This window comes from Sander vitreus, chromosome 3 (assembly GCF_031162955.1).
Source record: "Sander vitreus isolate 19-12246 chromosome 3, sanVit1, whole genome shotgun sequence".
NCBI classification, from domain to species: domain Eukaryota; kingdom Metazoa; phylum Chordata; class Actinopteri; order Perciformes; family Percidae; genus Sander; species Sander vitreus.
This window is the reverse complement of record NC_135857.1, coordinates 11940646-11962135: the sequence shown is the minus strand read 5'-3', so window position 1 is coordinate 11962135 and position 21490 is coordinate 11940646. Positions and strand designations below refer to the sequence as shown.

General features: G+C 44.5%; 1 pseudogene; it reads right to left on the bottom strand.

Annotated features, from left to right (window-relative positions):
• Positions 1-911: 911 nt before the first annotated feature.
• LOC144512640 (extracellular calcium-sensing receptor-like) lies at positions 912-20776 on the bottom strand (annotated as a pseudogene).
• Positions 20777-21490: the final 714 nt, after the last annotated feature.

Sequence of the window (21490 nt, the reverse complement as noted above, 5' to 3'; positions counted from 1 at the left end):
GAGACCGGTCTGAGAGACCTCCAGCTTACAGCGGGGTCTCTGAACATGACTGGCTGAGCGACGTGCTAGCGGCCGGGGCAGGCGCCTGCTTCATGGAGCTTATCAACTCCAAAAACTTTGAAGCAAATTGTCAATTTGACATCAGTTTTCGAAATACTGCCTATATTCGAAATCTAAACAGTTAATTTTTCACCTAAAACGTTGTCAGAAGTGAATTTAGTGATGAATAAGATGGTGAAAATTAATAAAATTATCCCATTGTTGGTCTGTCTGTACCGGAAACTCAACCCTCGTTGACCTAGGTTCATATGCTGAAAAGGGAACAGCGAAAAGACCCTGCCCTGAAGTAGGAGCTGAAAGAGTTACATGAACTGCGGCCAGAGGAACTTAAAAATCCCCAAATTGGTCCAGTCGGAACACGAGAAAAAAAGGGTTCTAGGAATTTTATGTTCTAGGAACTGCAAAAATCCCTCCGGTCGGAAAGCGGCTATATTATTGCTTTAAGTAAACTAATTTGGGATAACAGTGTAGAGAGACCTCTTCCTGCAGCAATGCAATAATTATTTAATATGGGATTAAAACAGAGAACCTATTAAAGGTGCACATTTGTTATACATATTATATAATAAAATAAAATATTATTGAAATAGAAACTATTTTATAAAAGAGAAAGAAACACAAATATATGTTTTAAATTTGGACTTTTGCATTCACAGTTTCTGCCCATGATAAAATAATGTTGGTAAAATAAGATGATAACATATTAAAAGGACATTCACAAAATGACAACAAAAAACAAGAAAATATTGAATGTAAAAAGAAAAACGATTTAAATCAAAAAGATGAAGACTGTGTTGGATGTGCTCAGCAAAAACTCTATTGTATGTTGTCATCTTAACTATTTCTAAACCTCAGATATCTTGGGATTGATTTTTGTTCATTAAATGTTTCTTGGTGTTCTTCTCTGGCTTAAACAATATGATAAAACACTTTGGAGCAAATATACACAGTATTAGTCCAAAACTGGAGGCCAGAATGGCAAATATCTCCACAGCCACAGTCAATTTACCAGGAGAGCTGAGATATGCAGGAATAAAGGTGATCCAAACTGCACAGAATATCAGCATGCTGAAGGTAATGAGCTTGGCTTCATTAAAATTATCAGGTAATTTCCGAGCTAGGACAGCTAACACAAAGCAAAAGACAGCCAGTAGGCCTATGTACCCAATCACAGCCCAAAACCCAATAGCTGAGCCTAACGCACACTCCAGGATGATTCTCTTTTTGTATATGGTTAGGTTTTTCACCGGAAAAGGGGGACTAAGACCCAACCAAATAGTACATATTAAAACTTGAATAAACGTAAAAGACACTACAGTCATTCTTTGCTGTGGAGGACCAAACCATTTCATGACATTACTACCTGGGAGTGTAGCTTTGAAGGCCATTAACACTACTATTGTTTTTCCAAGAACACAAGACATACACAGGACAAAGGTGATCCCAAACGCTGTGTGGCGCAGTATGCAGGACCACGCAGAGGGTGCTCCAATGAAAGTTAATGAACATAAGAAACATAGAGTCAGTGAGAAGAGCAGCAGGAAGCTCAGCTCAGAGTTGTTGGCCCTGACAATCGGGGATGCCCTGTGACAATAGAAGACAGCCGCTGTTATAATGGCCAGGCAGGCACCACCAACTGAGAATGCAGCCAGGATGATTCCTAGGACCTCATTGTAGGAAAGAAACTCCACAGGCTTGGGGAGACAGGTGTCTCTCTCTGCATTAGGCCAGAACTCCTTTGGGCAAGGAAAACATTCAGGGGAATCTGAAAAAATAAAACAAAAAGGTATTCTTGTGGTAGTAATGTATATTTGATTTTGCTCAGTACATCGACTATGTATTAAGAGAAAAAAAAAATACCCGTAGCATTACTAATCTCTCCTTCAGGACATGGTATACAATCATAACAGCAGATGGGTTTTCCTTTCTGCAGCACTTTACGAGTTCCTGGAGGACAGCTGTCAGAGCACACTGACACAGGCACCTGGCCCATAAAGACAAACAAATATTCAGGCATGGAAACATTTTCAATCCTGTGTTAAAACAATACTCACATGTCAAAATGTGTATTGTCAATGTAACTGTCGGGGTACAAAATCCACAGTTTATGTGTAAAATTCATTCTAAAGTTCAGCTGAAGCTAAGATGAGACTTTAGCAGTCTGCGTTAGACAAATCGATAGTTACGTTATTGTAACTCCAGATTCTATGAGTATAGGCGTAGCACTCTAAGCCACGCTATGGATTTATCCCTTCACGCATGCGTAGTCATGAAGATTTTCTTTCCCGCCCTTGCGTACCGCTCGGGCTTCAACTACGTCCGCAAATACTGTATATAAACAGAGCGGACCCGTTGCTTTGCTCCCAACATAAGCTTTTTCTTCAGCTAATGTAACTGGAGCAGGTGGCCCGGATCTTAGAGGGCTACGCCTATACTCATAGAATCTGGAGTTACAATAACGTAACTATCGTTCTATTTCGTATAGGCTTCGCCCTCTAAGCCACACTATGGCTTAGGGTGAAGCTGATGTAGTCAATGCCACCTGCGACCCAGAGCCCACAAGTGGAACATAGACTAAACTTTTTTCCCCTCACTGTCTCTCTCTCTCTCTCATGCACTGACAGGAGACTGTATCAGATAAGCTGTTATCTAGGTAACGGAGCCTGCCATGGTAATGATTTGGCCTAGCTGGCTGTAAGGCCCAAGCCGAGAGTGCAGGCATGCATGATTGGTGAGGGTAGTACATGATTGATAATTATGGGACGCCCGAGGTCCCCCCAGCCACCCAGAGTAGAGGACCCCAGGCAGTACACATGCAGCGGCACATATCATGATTGTAGGCGTGCATGGTAGTGAGAGAGGATGTGTGATAGTGACAAATATATATATACATATGTACATAATATATATATAGGCTACACATATATGTGGGACGCCGCTCTCCTCCCGGCACCCGGCAGCAGACAGAACACATACGACGGGGCATCATTCGTCGTTGAGTGAGGATAGGACCGAGTGAGTCAGAGAGGACTTGGACATATCCCGCAAATAGAAACGGATGAAAGGGCATGGGTATGCTCAAGAGGCCGCTGCGCAGATGTCGGCTACTGACATGCCTCTGAACAGAGCTGTTGATGCCGATAGTGCCCTTGTAGAATGTGCCCGGATGCCCTGGGGGGGGGGCTCCGCCCCCCTCTGTGTTATAGGCCTGGGTGATAGCCTCGCACAGCCAGTGAGACAGACGCTGTTTTGACAGGGCCGCTCCTTGGGAGTGTTCCCTATAGTGAACAAACAGCTGCTGTGTCCACCTTATGTCCACCGTGCGTAAAACGTACTGTGATAACGCACGCACCGGGCACAATCAGTGGGAAACCTCTGTTGTTATGAGGCAGGGGGAAAAAAACCCTGGAGGGAAAAAATCCTCGACCGAAAGGAATTTGTTAAAATTTTCGGTGTGAAAGAAGGGTTAGGCTGTAGGGTGGCTGCGCTCCCGTCCCCTCTAATGGAGAGGCAGGACGGCGAAACTGACAGCACGCATAAGTCGCTCACTCGCTTGGCTGACGTCAGGGCAAGGAGAAGCGCCGTTTTTTAGAGACAGCAACCTGAGAGGGGCTTGTGCCAAGGGCTCGAAAGGAGGCTTCCCCAGAGCTCGAAGCACCAGGGCCAGATCCCATTGGGGTGTGAGAGAGCGCACGGCGGGTTTCTGTCGTCTGACCCCTTTCAAAAAAACGCTTTACTAGGGGGTGCGCAAAAGCCGTTCTCTCTCCATAGCCTTCGTGGCAGGATGAAATGGCCGCTGTGTAGGCTTTGACTGTGGACGGAGCCAAATCGTTATCTACCAATGTTTGGAGATAAGTCAACACGAGAGGCAGGGGACACGATATAGGGGTCTGTTTCCCTCTCCGTGCACCAGCGCTGGAAAGCGGACCAACGCGCCGCGTAACACGCTGTTGTAGAGGGGGGCTCTCGCGCTCTGAATAGTGCGCACCACGGCAGGAGGCAAGCCTAACCTCTGCAAGCGTTCCCGCTCAGCAGCCAGCCCCACAGTCGCTGGGTTATCACCGGGGGGGGTGGGATATCGCGCCGTCCAGCTGTGACAGGGCGTCCTCGCGCCACGGCAATTGCCAGGGGGGGGACCCGCCAGCAGCTGGACCAGCGTCGGGAACCAGGATGCGCTCGTGCGCTCCGGTGCCACCAGGATGACCGACAGATTCTCCTCCTGGATGCGTTCCAGGAGACGAGGGATCAGAGGGACCGGGGGGGGAAAAGCGTATAGGAGGGTTCTGGGCCAGGGGATGGTGGGAGAAAGCGTCCACGCCGAGGGGTGGATTGTCCTGTGTGCTCAAGGAAAACCACAGGGCGCACTGTGTGCTTTCTCGTGAGGCAAACGGATCCACCACCGCTTCCCCGAAACTGCTCCACAGCTTCTGAACGATAGTGGGATTCAATTTCCACTCGTTGTGAGAGGGCCCTCCCCTCGACATTAGGTCTGCCGCCCGGTTTAGTATCCCGGGGATGTACCACAGCCTTGAGGGACAGCAGATGATTGTGTGCCCACAGCAGAAGGCTCCTGGCTATTTCCAATAGCCGGGCCGAACGTACACCGCCCTGGCGATTTATGAACGCTGCTGCTGTAACATTGTCTGTTTGTACGACAACATGCCTCCCCACTACCACTGGGGCGAAGTGCTTTAAAACTTTCAGCACCGTGGACAGCTCCAGGCAGTTTATGTATGGGAGAGGGGGAGGTGGCCATTCCCCTCCCACCACCTGTGATTCGCACATCCCTCCCCCAGCCAGTGAGGGACGCATCCGTGTACACTGTCACGTATGACGTCACCTTGCCCAGGGGAACCCCAGCTGACAAGGTCCGGGGGGTTCCCCCCAATATGACAGGTCTGACTGCAGAGAAGGAGGGATGGTCAGCATTCGCCACTTGTGGCGTATGGGGTCGACGCGCTGACGGAGGAACCACCTCTGGATTTTTCTCATGTGGAGAAGCCCCAGGGGTACTACCATGTAGCCCGCGGACATCATGCCCAGAAGGCGCATGACGGACAGCGCTGACACCTTTGCGCGTGGCGTGGTGCGCGACGGGAGAGAGATCAGCGCGTCTTGCCTTGGAGTTGACAGCCTGGCCCTCATAACAATCGAGTTTAGCACTACGCCCAGATAAACTATCGATTGTGTGGGAACCAATGAGCTTTTCTGCCAGTTTATGGCGAAACCCAGTGTCTGCAGGTGCTGCAGAACTGCCACAGTGTGCAGCACCGCCGTTTCCCGAGAGGGAGCCAGAATGAGCAAATCGTCCAGATAAAACAGGACGCCTTTTTTCCACAATGGCTGAAGTGCCGTCTCCATGCACTTGGAAAAAGTGCGGGGGGCCAGTGAGTAACCGAACGGTAGTCGGTTGTACTGGAAATGAGCCCCTTGGAAAAAGAAGCGCAAGAATTTCCTGTGCCTGGGAATGATTTGGATGTGAAAGTATGCGTCTTTCAGATCCACAGATGTAAACCATTCTTGGTGGTGCACGCATTCCAACACATGTCTGATAGTCAGCATGTGGAATGACCGCTCCATGACGCACCGGTTGAACTGTGACGGGTCGAGGATGGGGCGTAACCCGCCTGACTTTTTTGGAGTGAGAAAGTAGCGGGAGTAAAATCCCTCGTTCTCCTACCCCGGAGGAACGTGGGAAATTGCTCCTTTTGACAGCAGTTCCCGTAGTTCTGACGTCATGGCATCTGATTCTGCCTGGGATGACACAGTTGTCTCCAACACGCCCGCAAAGCGAGGCGGGGGGGAGGTGAACTGGAGTGTGTAGCCCCGCCATATCAGTTTTGACATCCACGAGTCCATGTGTGTCAGCATGATCCATGCCGCGCTGTGCTCTGAGAGCGGGCGCGCGCATGTCTGTGTTGTTTACAGACATAGTTGGCAAGAAGCGCAGAGCCCGTCCCGCCGCTGGGCGAGACATGAGTAGATTGTGTCGCCCAGCCCATGGTAGGGCCCTGTCGAAAGGGTGGCGAGTCATCGTCGTCATCCCGCTGGCATAGCCGGGGGGAGGAGGATAACTGAGCGGCACTAATTGTAGCGGGTGGGCATTTGCTCCCGCTGTCTGCATAGTGAGAGAGCGGTGGAGCTCCGCGAGCAGCGTGTTTCCAGCTCTCAACCGTATGGGGACAGACGTTCCCCGCGCCCCAACGCCGCTGTTTGTTGGGTGGCTCGGGGGGTGGGTTAGACCAGGTGGGGGCCGCCTTCATGGTCCCCCGGCTCCATGAAACCTGCTGGTCATGTGGGGCCGGCAGTCGCTGCGGAGGGGAGCCGAGCGGCGCTCGAAGCCTGGGAAAACGCAGCAGAGGCTGTGGCGCGCTTCCTTTCATGACTGTTGTCATGGCGCCGGCGCTGCTGTGGAGGAGCTGCCTTCCAAGAGCCGAGCATTCAAAATCGTTCCGCTCGGTGCAAATGGGATGTGACTGTCTGTAGGCGGGACCCAAATAGTCCATCAGGAGCTATGGGGCCGTACAGAAGCTCGCGTCTGTCAGTGGGTAGCTGTGTCATGTGAAGCCAGATGTTTCTCTGGGCCACAGTCTGCCACGCCATGACTCTGGACAATGCCACCGTGGACGCCGTGGTCAGGGTGAGGATCGCGGTCATAGCTTTGCCAATCTCCGTGGCTAGCTCCAGAGGAAGAGCTCCCGGAGTAAAGGCCATGGCGGAGACGGCGGAGGCTAGCAAAGCTATATTGTTCTGTGCCGCGAGACCCTGGGCCGCACACTGGTGTGACCGGTCAGTGACCTGAGCACATACCTGATCCTGGGGCGAAGGAGGCTTCCGGTGGCCGAAAGAAGTGGCCTTCGGAAGCAGGATGGACGCCAGGCTCTGCTCCAGACCGAAGGGAAGTCCGCTTCTGTGTCACCTTGAACCCGAGTAAACGGGCGTAGCGAAAGACGGGAGCCTTCAGTTTCCCGGGCTGGGAGAGAGCCTCTTCCACAAACTGCCGAAGCTCCGTGAAGCGCAGCCAGAGTGGAGCCCGTGAGGAGGGCGGCTCCTGAGCGTAAACATCCCCGCTCAAGAGGCCGCGAGCGGGGGCTGGAAGCTCAGCTGGGAGCGCTATGCCTCTCTGGTCTGCTGCCTTTTTGATGATCTCCGGCAGATCCAAAAAGAGAGTCTTAGCGGTGGAGGGTGGAGCCGCCTGAGGCAGAGGGGAAGACCGCCGGAGCGGTGCCCTTGGCCATTCCGGAGATGGGGAGAGCCATCGGGGATCGATGGGAGGGCATCGATCCCCGTTTCGAGGCCCAGTTCTCCCAGGGGGGAGGAGGGACAGCCGGTGACGGAGGCGTTATCCGAGGGAATCGAGCCATTGGACTCATGCTCGTCAACAAAGCCTTCCTCTGGCGGATCCAGGGTGTTGACGAATTGCCGTCTGTCTGCCCAGCTGCCATCCCCTTCCCCGCTAGCCTGACACTCCAGAAAAGCTTCTGCCCGCCGGTTAAGCTCTTTAGATGGCAGGCGGATGCAGAACTGGCAGGAGGCGTAAGTGGCGCCAAGGCAGGTCTCACAGCGGGGATGGAGGTCCGGCGGCAGGATGCAGCCGGTCCAGCAGGTGGGGCAGAGGCAAACACCGCTGGAAGTCGAGCTTGTCTTCATACTGCTAGCTTGAAGAAAAAAGTGGGAGCAGAGCAACGGGTCCGCTCTGTTTATATACAGTATTTGCGGACGTAGTTGAAGCCCGAGCGGTACGCAAGGGCGGGAAAGAAAATCTTCACGACTGCGCATGCGCGAAGGGATAAACCCATAGCGTGGCTTAGAGGGCGAAGCCTATACGAAATAGAAGCAAGTGGTTCCAAAGTTAGTCTTTTTAGTACAAATTCCCTTTTTCCTTTGTCACTATCTCTGTGCCACAGCTCAGCAAGGGAATACTTTTTTGGAAAATACAAAGTAGGAATTTCATACTGAATATACTGTAACTTTGGAATGGATCTCTTTACGGCCAGTATGGAATATACAGTGACCAGAATGTTTTTCAATGTACACATATCATACCCTTTAAGATCACCATGTTTGATGTTAAAATATTGCTTTTGTGCTACTTACTTGTGTCCCACCGTCCACCCAGGTGAGGTTCCTGTTTATACGGAACTTCTGGCCCACCGGCAGTGATGCATCGTAGTGCCCTACTGTCACCAACTCAATACTGCCACTCTCACTCTTTTGCCAGTTAACCAGCTCATATCTGGCCACAGGATCACCGTTGGCATCAAATGACACGACATACCCATTTCGGGAAAAATTTACTTTTTTCAGCTGAGAAAGAACCTGTGAGGGTGAAATAAAGGAAAACAGTAAGGGAGAGAAATTTAATAATATAAAATACAATGAATATTTCATTTCACAAAATAATAATAATACCTTCATTTATGAAGCACTTTTCAAAAACAAGTTACAAAGTGATTTACATTCATTTAAAAAGACAAAGAGCAAACAGCTAATATAGCAAAAAGCAAAAACAAAATGAAAGATAATAAACAAACACATAGTAAAATCAATAAAAAGCAAGTCTAAAATAGTGAGTTTCATAAAGAGACTTAAAATAAGACAGTGTGTTGGCTTCCCTGATTTCCTCCAGCAGGTAATTCCACAACTGAGGGGCCCGAGCAGAAAAGACCTGATCACCTTTAGTTTTAAGGTGTGACCAGGGATAGACCAAGAGTGACCTATAGAGGATCTAAGGTTACGTTTAGGCTCGTATGGGGTAAGAAGGTCAGCTATATATTTTGGAGCTATCCCCATAAGAGCCTCAAAAGTGATCAATCTAAAACTGACTGGGAGCCAATAAAGTGATTTTAAATTCTGTGTTATGTGTTCTCTCCTGTTGGACGTGTCTATGAGTCTGGTTTATTCAGGTTTTGTTGTGAGAGGCATGAGAAAAGTGCATTGCAGTAATCTAACTGGGATTAAATGAATGCATGTATGACTGTTTCTACATTTTTTGCAGATAAATATGACCTCATTTTTGATTTTTTTTCTTATTTGGAAGAAACAGGTTTGGACGACTGAATTAATATGCTGATCAAAGTTGAGGTATTAGTCAAAGATAATTCCTAGATATCTGCAAGAGTTTGTATTATTAGATAAGAGGGGACCTAGACGGGAAGAAATATGATTTTGTGATTAATCTGGACCTATGATAATAACTTTACCTTTGGAAAGTTTGATGCCATCCAGTTATTGATGTCTGCAATGCACAAGTGGATGTTGCTTAAGTGATTGGTGTCATAAGAGTCAACAGAAATATACAATTGTGTGTCATTGGCATAAAAATGGTACTTGATATTGTGCTTCCTAATAATTTGACCGAGCGGTAGCATGTAAATGGAGAATAGCAGTGGCCCAAGAACGGAACCCTGTGGAACCCTATTGTAATGGTAGCCTACTGAAGATGATTGAGAAATTCCAATTTTCCTCACAGAAAGACCTTCCAGACAGATAAGAACATAACCATACTAAAACCACCCCTAAAATGCCCACCCAGTTTTTAAGAGTTGAATTTAAATACTATGGTCAATGGTGTCAAATGCCACAGACAAATCCAACAGGATTAAAACGGTTGGTTGTAGTCAGCTGCTAAAAGAAGATTATTTAAAACCCTGAGGAGTGCAGGTTCTGTGCTAAAACCTGCTCTAAAACCTGATTAAAATCCCTAAAAGAGGTAATTATCGTTAAAAAAAAGATCTGTTCTACCTGATGGTCCTCATCATTAGTGAAATTACTCAACAACTGGAATCTACAACACGCCCAAAGAAGGCCTCCAAAGCCACCACGATGGGGAAGAGCTTTTCCAAGCGGTGTAGAAGGGGACAGCGCAAAAGGACGCAGGCAGTCCCGAACCCGCACCAACTGGACAGCACCACGGTAATAAATCTTTATGAAAAGACACTAACTGACCCTTGTATGTCGGCATTGAGTAAGGGACTGAGTTTTGCACCTACTGCCCAAACTAATAACTTTGACACTGTTATTAACTTCCAGAAGTTATTCCGCAATTTAAGATTAAGGGAGTTTTTCCAGGGTGATAGAGACTGTGCATCTACACCTAGTGATGAACGTGCCTTGTATCCCGCCAGCTCATTGTCTGCCCCTGCCCCCATTGTCCCAACCCGCAACCAGTTCGGAAAAAGATCTACTTTCATTCCGCCTAAGTATTGCAATGCCTCCCTTGATACATACTGTCGTTTGGTGGAAAATGATGTGAGTTGCTCATTAAAAAAGAAAAAAAAGAGTACAAAGTGTATAATAACTTATCAGAAGAAGAAAGAGAAGCTTTGGTTGATCTGGGTAAAGACAATAAGATTGTGGTACGTCCCGCTGATAAAGGCGGCACTATTGTGTTGCAAAACATTGTGGATTATAATCATGAGATCGAAAGACAATTAGGTGATTCAACTTTTTATGAGAAACTGTCTTCAGACCCCACTAAGAGGTTATTGATGTTGGTGCACTCTAAGCTTGTCATCATTTCGAAAAGGAGTAATTTGAAAAAAGTGTCTTTGAAGTCCTAAAGGTAGAACACCCAGTGATACCCGTTATTTACACCCTCCCTAAGATAGATAAAGGTTTGGACACCCCCGTAAAAGGTAGGCCTATTGTAAGCGGCAAAGTGTAACACAAAACATCTCCGCTTATGTGGACTACTTTTTTAAGTCTGCAGTAGTCGCCCTTCCATCCTATGTGAGGGATTCTATAGACTTCATTGACACATTGAAGTAAAATCAAACGTTTTGTTAGCCACACTGGATGTTCAAAGCTTATACACAAATATCCTCCATGACGGTGGTATAAGTGCAGTAAAACATTTTCTCACCCTGAATCAACCTGAATCCAAGCTCAGCATAGACTGCATTTTGGACTTAGCTTGTATAGCTTTAACCAATAATATCTTTTGATTTCAGGATAACTTCAATATACAAAGGAAAGGCACAGCAATAGTCAGCAAAATGGCACCAAATTATGCTTGCCTATACATGGGCGTTTTTGAGAATAATTAGGGCCCGAGCATCGACAGTGGCGAAGGCCCTATAGAAACGGACGGAATTATTATTCTTTTTCCTTCTTCTGGCAAATTAATTTCCTTTTTGAGGGGCTTAACATACTCAAAAACTCACCAAAATTGGCGGTCGCATCAAGTCTGGTGAAAATGTACATATTTTAAGGGTTTCAGGAATAGGCGCAAAAAAATAGCTCGCTAGCGCCCCCTACAAAATAAAAGAAAAACTGTGCCCCTGCAGTACGTTTAACGTAGACTAACGAAACTTGGTACACATATGTAGCATGTCAAGACGTACAAAAAAGCTCATTAGAGCCATACCCTAAACCCAACAGGAAGTCTGCCATTTTGAATTGAAAGTTCAAAATTAGTGCGATTTTGGCCATTTCCACATCGTACTTTAACGAACTCCAAGAGATTTCATCCAATCAACTTCAAATTTGATCTGTGCTATCTTAAGACCTTAGAGATGAAAAATTATTAAAAGAAACATTTTTCGTCATAGGGCATGGCCGTGGTGGAGCAGCCATTTTGTGTGTTTCGCCATCGAAACAGGAAGTGGGTGTAACTCAAGTGTACATTGTCCAATTGGTTCGAAACTTTTCATGAGTCATAAGACTCTAATTCTGAGGACATTTACCGGTCAAAATTGACTCAAAGTCATAGCGCCCTCTAGTGGAAACAGGAAGTAGGCCTAAAAGTCAAGGTTCTGTACCATCTCAACACCTTAAAGATGAAAAGTTATTAAAAGAAAAACTTTTCACGGTTGTGTTGTGGCAGCCATTTTGAGTGTTTAGCGATAAACGAGAAAGTGGCTGTAACAACAGTGTACATTGTCATATCTGCTTGAAATTTCCCACAATCAACAAAAGTTGTCCAGACAGGGGGACATATACAGGCCAAAATTGACTTTTGGTCATAGTGCCCCCCGCTGGCAACAGGAAATCAGCCTTACATGACAAACATCATCCGATTTACATGAAACTTATAATGTGTTGTCTACATGTGATATTGAGCCCCCCCCCCCATACCTTTACAACGCTCATGTACTCAGGCCACGCACCGTTTATGGCTTTTGAACCGTTTAAGGTTCTTGTGTGAGGTATCACTGAACTCAGCAAAGAGTTCCTTTTTAATTGGTGGCGGTTTGCCCCCGCCCCCATATGCTTAACCCACACCCCCTTTAATAACTAATGACCAGTTTGATGTAGACTATTGTGTGAGGTATCACTGAACTCAGCAAAGAGTTCCTTTTTAATTGGTGACGGTTTGCCCCGCCCCATATGCTTAAGCCACACCCCCCTTTAATAACTAATGACCCGTTTTGATGTAAACTATTGTGTGAGGTATCATTGAACTCAACAGAGTTCAATTTTCATTGGTCACAGTTTGCCCCTGCCCCCTATGGTTTAGCCACGCCCCCCTTTCACAGCTAATGAACTGTATGATGTAGAGTCTTGTGTGAGGTATAATTGAACTCAGCAGAGAGTTCCCTTTTCATTGGTGATGATTTGCGGTGTCTGAGTGCTGCGCAAATTCACGGTCGCAACGAGCGGCATCCACCAGTAACCCCGACGCGTGCAGACGAGCGAGGGCCCGTCCCAACACTGCTTGCAGCTTTAATAGTATCTTGAGCCCAGCAAACCCTTTTCATGAAAAAAATCTTATTTTGTAAACGATTCATTGATCATGTTTTCTTAATTGTTGACTCTACAGTGGATGAACTCATGCACTTTCATGTGTATCTCAACTCTTTGAATGACCATCTTAAATTCACACTAGAACTGGACATGCAATGTATTAGCTTCATGGATGTTAAAGTCTATAAAGAGGGGAGGGAAATAAAAAACAGATATCTACCAACACTTTACTGAGAGGAGAGTTTTCACCCACGATCGCTGATTAAAAGCCTTCCCATTAGCCAGTTCCATCGGATTCGCAGGATGTGTAGTGGTGATGACTCATATTCTACACAGGCTAAGGATTTTTCTAATAGATTCCTCAGCAGAGGTCACACACAGGAGTGGGTAAATAATACAATGGAATGTTTTGACAACATCTCGCAAGACGAATGCCTTCGGGCTACAAAAAAGAGCACTGGTAAGAAGACTAATGCCCCCCATGTGCTGTGTAAAATACTCCCCACTGGGTTTTGAGTTTAATAAGTTTGTCCAAAAACACTGGCACATCATTGATTCAGATCCCAATCTAAAAACAGGTATTTCCAGATAAGCTGAGGATGGTTTTTAAGCGCGCACCTAACCTAAGAATTTAATTAGGAGCGATATACGCCCTCATCGCTCACCACTCCTACCACCTGTGCCAGATGGAAATTAGGTGTGGCAGCTGTGTCCAGTGTTACATACACATACAAATGTGCACGTTGCGCACGAGGATCTGTGAACATAGGAGCAGCATTAGAACAGGGGGACGAGCAGTCCCAGTAGCTGCCCACTTTAAGCGAGCTGGTCACAATGTTAGCGCATTGAGATATGTTGGGGTGGAATGTGTTAAGAACCCTCCAAGAGGGGGCGATCAAGGTAGAAGGCTTCTTCAGAGAGAAGCTTTTTGGATTTATTACCTCAACACAATGTCTCCAAACGGCTTAAATGAAGAAGTTGATATAAAGCCTTTTCTGTAATGTCTTTTCTTGTGATATTGTGTGTGGGATTGGTCTAATGTGACAAAGAGTGTCAATGTGGGATAGTGTAGCACATAATGTTATTCTGTAAGTTAGGGTTTTGGCCATTTTTTTTCATTTTTTCATTGTCTGTGTACAGATTGTGTATATGTAATTTTATCACTAATAGTTTTATGTGGTGACTATGGTAAAGGTGATACTTAGGCCCATCAAGGCCTTGTTTATTAGTTTAAATGAGATCAGCATGATCATGTCTGTGCCCTATGTATATGCTTGAACCACTGTTGAATGCCATTTGCCTGAGGAAGACCCAGCTGGGTCGAAACGTTGCAATAAACGTATGGGAGTATTAGCAGAGTGCAGGCATCTCATTCTTTTCAGTTGTGTCCTACCATGATGACCCGCCATGATGAGAGTAAGGAGTTCAATAAATCCATCAGAAATGGACAGGTTATGGTGAGGGTTGCTTTTAGGAAGAAGTTAGGAATTATATTGAGAGAGCAAGTGGAGTTCTTCATTTTGAAAATGGTTTTAGTAATGTTTATATTGTTAGCTTATCAAAAGAAGTTAAGGTACAGTTTATGCTAGGAGGAGAGGGTTCGATGATAGTCTAGGCTAGGGTGACCAGACGTCCCGATTCTGAGTTGCGTGTCCCGAGTCCCGACAAAAGCCTTTCCTTTACACCAACCACTATGAAATTGTCCCGGTTGTCAGCGATTACATAGCCGACGTGGTCTTATTATACAACCCAGTCTCACGGGCAGTTCGTGAAATGGTCACGTTTTTTAATGTTGATTTGTGTTTACGGGGACGTTTTTCTCTTTTTTTTTGTGGTGGCCAGCACGAAAATGTAAAGTAATGTCTTTCAATGGGAAGCATATTTCGTGATCACAGCACAAATACGGTAGGGAGTAATATGAAAAGCCGATAATCCGCATTGGGAGGTTGGTCCGGGTGGTGGATGGGTCAAACAACACAGGGCTTTCACCCGGGAGACCGGATCGCGTCCCACGTGTGGCATTTTGTTTCCCCGTTGTTTTCCTAATCACAACCGTCCCATTATTGTTGTGCATCCCCCGCAGCCGCCTCCCAGCGTGTGAAGGGTCTTTTCCCCGTTATGTTTTTCCTAAACCCAACCTCCGCCATCCCGTTATTGTCGCGCGTCCCCCGTGGCCGTCTCCCAGCGTGTGAGGCGTCCTTTCCCCGTTGTCGCTGGTCCCCCAGAGACCGCGGATCGTGTCCCAGGGTGTGACGTTTGCTTTCCCCGTTAATCTTTTCCTAAATCCAACCTCTGAATAGATGGTTCCCATGTCGTGCTGGCCACCACAAAATAAACAAGATAAACGTGTTGTTGTACACGAATCAATAGATTAAAAAATAACGTGACAATTACACGAACTGCCGTGAGACCATGTTGTATGATAGCCCGATCATTAACTAAACCCATGTAGAAAGACTAATAAAGCGTCCAGCGTATGATTTTAACAGTGTGTGTGTGTGTGTGTGTGTGTGTGTGTGTGGGTGTGTGTGTGTGTGTGTGTGTCAATCGTAGCGGTCTGAGTCTGCATAATCTGTGCAGCCAGCATTGCCAGCACTGCCGAATGTATATTTGTAAACATTGTCGCAATGCCTCTTCTTATCTGTCTCGTTTTAACCAGTCCCTCCAGGTCCGCTGGAAAGTCAGTGGACAAGCACTGGGTGGAAATGTTCGCACATTTCAAAAGCAGGGAGAATTCCGTAAATGTAGGTCTCCTTTGTCAGTTCGCCAGGTGTCTACCGGCACAAATGCTCCCGTTGAGCGGATCATTTCGCTCATGAACAACACATGGACTGACGAGAGGACCATTCCCACCTTAAAGACGCTCGTCACATGGGCCAATTTTGCTGACACCTGTGCGCAATTTCACAGTAGGCTTTCAGCCAACAAATTGATTCTTGAGCAAATTCACTCCTCTAACAAATATATGGAATGAATGTTTCCAATAGGGAAGCTATCTGCTCGATCAAATGAGATTACATTTGTGTGTGTGTGTGTGTTGTTGGTTAGAATAACACTGGTAACATTTTACGGTAAGGGTACATGAATTATCATGAATTCATGCATGCATTAATTGATAGGCCTATGTATATTATGCATTATCTAATTAATGATTTATGTGTTGCTGCATTCCTTAATATCCCATGAATCATCAGGAATTGACGTGTTCATAGTCTCATTCATGACCTCATACATGAACAACACAACTAAAGCATTAGGTACGAGGGCACATCATTATGAATTATTAAGCATGATCATGATTCATTCTTTTTCTGCAAAAAAATGTGGACATCACTGCGCAAATTCTGATTTGAACACAACTTGTGCATAATGATATACCCACCTTTCTTAATGCTTTAGTTGATAGTTGTTGTTCATGCATGAGGTCATGAATGAGAGGCTATGAACTCATGTCAATTCCTGATGATTCATAAGGAATGAAATAATGCACAAATCATGAATTAATTCATGCCTGAATTCATAATTCATGTACCCTTACCGTAAAGTGTTACCATAACCTTAGTTCAAGCTTGTGGCAGCAGTTCCAAATAATTAATGTAGTGCCATGCAATGAAAAATACCTTTTCACAAAGTTTTTCACAACTTCAGTGGGTGCATTTTCCAAAAGAATGCTTTAATTCTAAAAAATAAAGTTGGTCCCACACGAAACTCACTCAATGTCTTTTAATATTATGTCTTAGATAATGTAGGCTACATACCAAGACAATTCATGAATATTAACTGAGATACCCCATTATGTTGTGAGCAGTAGGCCTACGTGTGCTGTTGGCAAAATTATGTCTAATCTGTCTGTTTCTATGTCTGACCTGGGCTGGCACATGTTCACATTAAAAAGCATGTGTGTGTACGAGCACTACGGTCACGCGCAAAGTGTCCCAGTTTTAGTTCCGGGAAATCTGGTCATCCTAGTCTAGGCAGCAGATTAAATATTTTTTCTCATATGTTTGTTTTAATTTTGTCGGAGAAAAAAAGATTTAAACTGTTCACATTTGTCAATTGATGGTTCAACAATAGCAGAGGTGGACTTGATGTGTGACTTACAACAGTAAAGAGGAGTCTTGGATTGGATATATGATTATTAATGAGGCAATTCTAATACCATTCTCTTGCCAATTTCACTGTTTGATTAAATTCATTAGGTCTCTCAGAGTTTGTAGGTCTGCAGGCTGTCTATTGCGCCTCCATTTCAGTTGAGCTTTACAACACAGCTGTTCAAGTGATCTGATATCAATGGATATTCAGGGTTAATGTTTAGTTTGGGGTTTTCTCAATCTTAAAGAAGCTACAATGTCAAGAATATTTTAACATGTTGAGTTAAAAGTAGTAATGGCATCATTATCACGGATAAAACTACGCCTAATCTGTCAGGCAAGACATGACATAATGAAAAAGTGTAGTTATGAATAATATTTAATATCACATCTGTATAAACTGATCTGCATAGTAACTGCCAAGTCAGGCGTTGAATCAGGTTCTGTCGTACATGTGGTGAAGTATCAGAATCTATAAAATCTGGTTAAAATAGTCGAGGCTAATCGCAAAAAATCAGGATGTTTTTGTATTTTGGCATGAAATTGCAATTAAATGTTAAATAAAATGAATACCTCATTTCAGCAATTAAAGCAAAAAAGGGCATTTGGGTTTTCATGTATGTTCAACTGACCTCTTTGGACTCTATCCTGGTGAATGCGTCACACTGAGTTGTAGAATTTGTTTCCTGACACACTGCTTTATGAATGGCATGAGCTATTGCATAAACAGCCTTGTATACCATGTTAGTGATCCGGAGCTGAGATGTGTCAGTGTACGGGCTCTGGAGCATCTTTATGTCTTCAGTTCCATCACACACACTTTTTGTCTATGACTGCACCTAAAAACAAACAGAGGAAGGTGTTTTTTTTAGCCTTTACATTATCATTCTTTCTCATGTTTATTGTTGCTTTTTATTCCATTTAACCTGCCAAACATGCCTTGTAAGAACTCATATAGCTATATTGTTGCTACATTACACATTACAATTCAAAGCATTGTTTTGCAGACATGTCTTTCTCCTTTTTTTTCAATGGTGGCTGTTTCAGTTTGTGTCAGTCCTATTTTTTAACCTTCATGTAAGCCAGCTCACATTAACACAAATCAGTGATAAGACAATAAGTAACATTTATAAAAGGCAAACAAATTATTTTTCTTTAATTAAATACTGTCTTGACCTGTTGTAATGAGGACCTCTACCCTCAGTGGTGCAGGAAGAAGGCCAGCAGGATTATCAGAGACCCAAATCACCTCAGTCACAAACTGTTCTACCTGCTGCCATCTGGCAGACGCTAACGCAGCATCCAGTCCTGCACTACCAGGCTCAGGGACAACTTCATCACACAGGCCATAAGACTGCTGAAATCCTGAGCTAATGATGACCATACTGTCACTTTACCTTTCATACTTTACACTGACACTTTATCTTTATACTTTACAACCTCTCATTACGCATACATTTACTACATTCCTGCTGACATTAAAGTTTATTCTTTTTGCAATTATTGTACACTTCATCTACCACATTTTATATTTTTATATATGTAATATTTTACCCTCGATCTTTTAACTTTGCACTATTTTTGTCTCAGATTCTCATTTTTAGTGCATGATTGTCTTTTTTTACATATTTAAGGAACATTGTTTGAGGAAGCCTGAGATCTAGATTTTCATTTCCAAGGACTACTTCTGTAATTGTGCATATTACAATAAAGAACTTAAAAAGGTAAACACATTAATGATCAGAAATCACTGTCACTAAGAACTTCAAGCCGTTCTATAACTAATACATGCAAGTAACTACAATTTAAGGTATTGATTAGTACTTTAGCTCGGTGGGCTCGAGACTGTGTCTATATACTCTGTACTTGTGTTGACATTGCAAAACCACTGCAGCAAAGACAGCAGATTGCCTAAACTTGACCTGAAAGATCATCATAACAAGTTAAATTATTCACAGAGATGAGATGCACCTTATGTTGGTAATTTCCCTGTCAATCTGGGGATTTGGTCTTAAAGCAGCTGCTGAACACAGGAAATCCCACTCAGACAGACAATCAAAAAAACAACACAACACAACCACAAGTGCTCTCCTACGTTAAAACATCAGCACAACTTTCTCACTTTTTCCCAGCCGGCAGTTGAATGCATCCTCCCAGAACTCAGTAAGCACTGGAGAGGCAGCCACTTTAGAAGGAGAGAGATCCAGCAAGAAGTCTCTCAGACCTGGGATGACAGATCGCTCAATGCCAAATCCGATGGCTCCAGCACAGAAGCTGAATTTCAGCAATGTCTGTGTCTGTTACCCAGTCTTCACTGCCTATCCACTGGCGAGGTGGAGATGGCTCGAGCGACAGCTCCTCCAGCAGAAGCCTCAGGTCTCCAAAGGCTGCAAATGCCACAACAACCATAGCTGTCGACCTGGAGAAAGATTTAGGTTTTTTAAAAATTTAATCTGACGGACCATTTGTATTACAATATTAAATATGAGAGAAATAAACGTTTGAGTCATAATTGAACATTTCCAATTTGCCAATGGGATAATGACAATCTTCCATCTTATACATTTTTGTTGTACTTTTGTGTGCAGAAGTTTCAGTGTCAGCACAGGGACACATCAGTGAAGTAGACCCCTGCGGATAACGTCTGCTACTCTCTTGATCCGGCTACGTGGGTGGGTCCGATAGAAAGATTCAGAGTATTCCACACAGATCCCCTCTCTGTGTGCTGCGTCCAGGAAAGACGCCATACCATTATTGCCATAGTCCGAATCTGACCGGACAGCACCTATCCAAGTCCAGCCAAAGTGTTTTACCAGCTTGGCCAGTGCGTCAGCCTGGAACTGATCACTAGGGAATTGTTCTGAAGAAACTTTGGGTACTGCTGCTTATTGGACAGACATGCACAAGTGGCAAAGTGGCTCACCTAAAGGAAAACAAAAGTGTAGTTATTTCACGAAAGAGACAAGCGAAAACCAGCACTGGTCTATAGGCTAAAGCTACAGTTTCACCAGAAATCTAAAATATTTACTTGTGGGAATCTTAAAGGGCCCAGTGATGCGCGACATGCTGATGGATGGCGTGGACCCAGACTCACCAACGACAGCCATCACCATACCAGATTGTGAGCAATTGTCACTGGTGTAAAACACTGGGTCCAGGCCATTTGAAAGCTGAAATGCCACATGCACCGCCACGGGCACCGAGGCGCACGAGTCATAGATCTGATAACCGAGTTTGATTCCCGGCAGCAGCTCCGTGCTGTTGTTTATCTCCTCGATGGCGAAAGATCATTGCACGTGAGAAGCGCAGTTCACGGGTGTTAATGCTGCAAACAAACACTGTGTCACTATTTGAATTTTACAATTCACAATTTTTAACAAAAATATAAAAAAACACAGGATTAGATATCAGTCCAACATTCACAAGAATCATAATGTACAGATGTCAACTCAAATCTAAAGTATTAAATTGTTTGGTCAAATATGTACAAATCAGTTGTTTAACACACCTATATTTTCAGTTAAAAAATACAAAAAAATCTTTTCTTTTTTCATATATTTCACTATTCTCTACCTTTTTCTTAAATATAATATCATGCAGTTTACACAACACCTGCATTTTCCCTCTGGAGATCAATGAAAATGTATCTTATCTCATCTTTATTTGGCATTTAATGAACTTTTTTAAGTTTTCAATGCTAGACAAAAGTACACAATTGTAGGCACATCATACAAGTCAAAACATCTCTTTATTTCCCGACAATGTCTAACATCGCTTTTATTCCCCCACTTCTCCCTATACTAACCTTCCCTGTGCATCTTGGAAGCTCAGGCATGGTAGTGTAGTTATGGTTCACTGTGTCCATGTAGTAGTGTATGGAGAAAACACCACCAATAACGTAGTCCCCATCCATTGAGAACACAGGGAGACGAGTTGTACCCTGGAGCTTACATTTCACAGATGAAGTCTGAGCGCTGACCCCAGCACCAGTCCTATCCTCTGTAAGCCCAGCCCTTTGTTTAACATCATCCTCAGAACCATTCAAGGCAACAGCTGAGTTAAGCCCACACAAACACAGAGACAGGATCAGGCCAATACAGAGAGCAGAGATCTCCATCCCTCAACTGTCTGTATGTGGGCATACTGTATGTGTGTTTTATAGATTTTCAGACAAAAGCTTCCCTCCTCTTATTCTACGTCAGGTAAATTTACATCAGAGAGAGGGTGCGCTTATTCAGTGGTCTTTGTTTAACTCACGTCTAAGTCTTTTCTGTGGGCTGCATGTATAATATAATCTGCATTCAAGCTGCAGTGTGCAGAATGCATCAATAAACTGCCAGAATGTTAATTAGAGACCTCTTTCTACAGCCCTCTTTCTCTCTGTTGCAAGGGCAATGCATCTGGGGAACAGTCAATATGAATGCTCTGTCTTCTAAAATGACCTGTGATTGACGAAAAATCTCCCCTCATGGCTAGATTTTCTAAAGCCTTAAAACTGAGTCAAGATATCTTTTTTGTTTGGTTTTATCTGATATTACAGATACACCTAACAAATACAAACCTTTAATGGGTTGTGTTGTTTAATCCAATATTAAATAATGTGGATATGGAAAATCTATTGAAATACAAATGATTTTATAAAAGAAAAAGAA